The sequence below is a fragment of the Cebus imitator genome, unplaced genomic scaffold, assembly GCF_001604975.1.
Source record: "Cebus imitator isolate Cc_AM_T3 unplaced genomic scaffold, Cebus_imitator-1.0 Scaffold805, whole genome shotgun sequence".
NCBI lineage: Eukaryota > Metazoa > Chordata > Mammalia > Primates > Cebidae > Cebus > Cebus imitator.
The window spans coordinates 256,101-259,225 of NW_016108120.1; the positions used below are offsets into that span (position 1 = coordinate 256,101).

Below are 3,125 nucleotides of genomic sequence, written 5' to 3' on the forward strand. Positions count from 1 at the left end.
GCCCCAGCCCCAGCCTCCCCGCCAGGCCCAGGACCTAGCCTCCCGGACTCCCCAACCAGCCCCGGCCTCCCCTGCCCCCCATTCCTGGTGCCCTCGCCTTCCACAACCCTGGCCTGGCCTCCTCACCCTCTAGCCCTGCAGCTTCCCCATCCCAGCCCCCGGCTCCCTCCACCCAGCCCCCACCCAGCACGAGGCTCCCTTCACCCCCAGCACGGGCTTCCCCTCCCCCAGCCCCCACCCAGCTCAGACCTCCCTCCCCCAGCCCTGGCTTCCAGGCTCCAACTCCGGTCCAGTCTCAGGGCCTTTGCAAGGGCAGTCTCTGCCTTCCTCCCATCTCCCTCACCTCCTCCCTGGCCTCCCCAGGTCTTCCCTGAAACGTCGCCCCCCACCACCCCTAACTCCTTTACTCCCATTTTCTTCCTAGTGGTATCCTGTCTGACTTGCTGGCACAAACCCTGTGAGCTTCACGTCTCTCCCAGCAGAGCGTCCACACCTGCACCCCGGGTGCCTAGAACAGTGCTTTGCACACAGTAGGTGCTCGGGAAATGTCTGCCGAATCAACCAGCAGGTGTGGGTCTGGGGCATCTGGCCCCAGGAACCCTCTGATCTCCCTGTCTACAGCAACGGTGCCTGTTTACACTTGGCCAAATGCTGGGCCGGACATATAACACAACTAACATTCTGTTTTCTTTCTTTGAGACAGGGTCTCACGGTGTTCCCCAGGCCGGAGTGTCGTGGTGTAATCAGAGCTCACAGCAGCTTCTACATCCTGGGCTCAAAGGATCCTCCTGCCTGGCCTCCCAAACTGCTGGGATCACGGGAAAGAGCCACTGCACCGGCCAACTGCCTGAGGGTCAGATCCCACCCGCCTGGTTTTGTAAACAAAGCTTTATGGGAGCTTAACCACGTCAGTGGCAGCTTCACACCAGAACCCTAGAGCAGAATGTCAGGGTGGAGGCTGCCCTGCAGAGCTAAAATGTCCGTTCTCTGGCCCTTTACAGGAGAAGGCTGCCAGCCCTGCTGCCGGCTCCAGGGTGGGCTCCATTCCTTCCCCAGTGTGCCACCAGTGTGACATGCAGGCTCCCATGGGGGTACCAGGGAGTGTCCAGGGAGACGGCGGCCAGCGTGAGGGCCGCCGCAGGGCCCTGGGTGGGCTCCTTAACCCCTGGCCTCACTCCCCCATCGGTTCCTGGCCGGAACTCATGCTAGTGGCCTGTTATTTCCTCTGGGAGAGGGAAACTGAGGCTCAGGGCAGGCCCCTGGTCTGGCCAAGAGTCCCAGAGAAGATGTGGCCAATCTCAGGGCTTATGCTTGTCCCTTCTGGGAGCTCAGCTTCATGGTGAGGAGGGCAGGTTTACACTGAGGCTCCAGGCTTCCCTCTGGTGTTCCCAGGGCACACGGCTTCACCTTTCTGTCGGCCACCTGTGCTAGGTTCCCAGGAAGCTCTGAGGCAGCATGCAGTAGGTGCTCAGGAAATGCAGGGTTGGTGCACAGTAGGTGCTCAGTGTTGCTGGGCCAGCATGCAACAGGTGCTCAGTAAATGCAGGGCCAGTATGCGATGGGTGCTCACTAATGCAGGGTGGGTGCACAGTAGGTGCTCAGTAAATGCAGGGAGAGTACACAGTAGGTGCTCAGTAAATGCAGGGACAGTACACAGTAGGTGCTCAGTAAATGTGGGGGTGGTAGGTTGGCTGCAGTGGCTCACACCTGTCATCCCAGCACTTTGGGAGGCCGAGGCGGGTGGATCACAAGGTCAAGAGATCGAGACCACCCTGGCCAACAGGGCAAAACCCTGTCTCTAGTAAAAATACAAAAATTAGCCGGGCGTGGTGGCGCACGCCTGTGGTCCCAGCTACTCGGGAGGCTGAGGCAGGAGAATCACTTGAACCCGGGAGGCGGAGGTTGCAGTGGGCCGAGATTGCACCACGGCGCTCCAGCCTGGCGACAGAGAGAGACTCAGTCTCCCAAAAACAAAGAAATCCAAAAAAACCCAAAGCACCAACGAAAGCAACGGGATGACCTCTGCAGAATGGGCGCGACGAGCCTTGGCCGTGCCGAAGCCACTGAGGTTTGGGCTGGACGTTCCCGTAGTGCGCGCAGCTGATCCTGACTGACAGGTCCGCGGGCCGGGATTCACCCGGCTTCCTCCACCGACATTCCGCACGGATTCTCTCCTCTGGAGGCGGCTGACCTCGTCTGCCTTCCCACGCGTCCACGCCGCCCCTCGCCTGGCCCAGACCTGCCTCGGGGGTTTGTTTGCACCTCTGTGGGGCGAGTGGCTTGTGCAGTGCTCGACCTGAACAACCATACATGGTGGGCCTGCTGTTGACGGCGTTTCCTCCTTGGGAGATTCTCTTCTGGATGTCCCGGGAGGCCATCCTTCGTCCCCCTTAACCTCTGGTCTCACCTGCCACCCATTCTCAGAGCTGTGTGCCCTCTGCTTTTCGGAGCCTGACCTTGATCATCTAGGGAGTGGGATTTGTGTGAGGACGGGAGAACAGGGCTGGAGCCAGGTGCTCCAGAGGCCCCACCTGCCCTCTTATTGGCTGTTACCGGAGCTGCAGCTCAGCCACAGCTGCCTGGAGGGGCAGGAAGACACGCACAGGTAATTACAGCCTGGTGGGACCAGAGCGACAGACGGGACTGTGACGCCCGACTTCCAGGCTCCTCCTGGGGCTTCTTGGAGGTGACAGCAGGAGGAGGAGGAAGGCAGCCAGCGCTCGGCCCGGAGGCCGGGGCTGGGGGGTCAGCTCTGCCTGGGACGGGGGCTGCTGAGCCTCAGTTTCCCTGACTGCAGAATGGAGACCCCCTCTGTGTTGGCTCCTACACAGAGCGGCTTGTAAGGCGTGTGCACGTTTGTTAATAAAGATTCTATTTATGGAAAGCCTCCAGGAAGAGACGTAGGAGCCGCTCTGCGCCTTCGACCTCTGCTCCCCACCCCTGCCCCGGCAGACGCTGGGCGGTGTCTAGACATGTGTGGTGTCACGACGCGGGGAGCTCCTGGTGCAGAGTGGCTGGAGGCCGGGATGCTGCTGGGGACCCACAGTGCCCAGGACGGCCCCTGGAGAATGAGTCGGAGGAACCCTGGCCCAGACCTGCCAGCCCTTCATGTTCGTGCATGTTTT

The 3,125-nt window shown here is 61.0% G+C and overlaps 1 protein-coding gene across 1 annotated transcript in view; it reads right to left on the reverse strand.

The window, feature by feature from the left end:
* TPGS1 (tubulin polyglutamylase complex subunit 1) overlaps positions 1-3,125 on the reverse strand; it is an 8,210-nt gene that overhangs the window by 1,084 nt on the left and 4,001 nt on the right. The window lies entirely within an intron of this gene.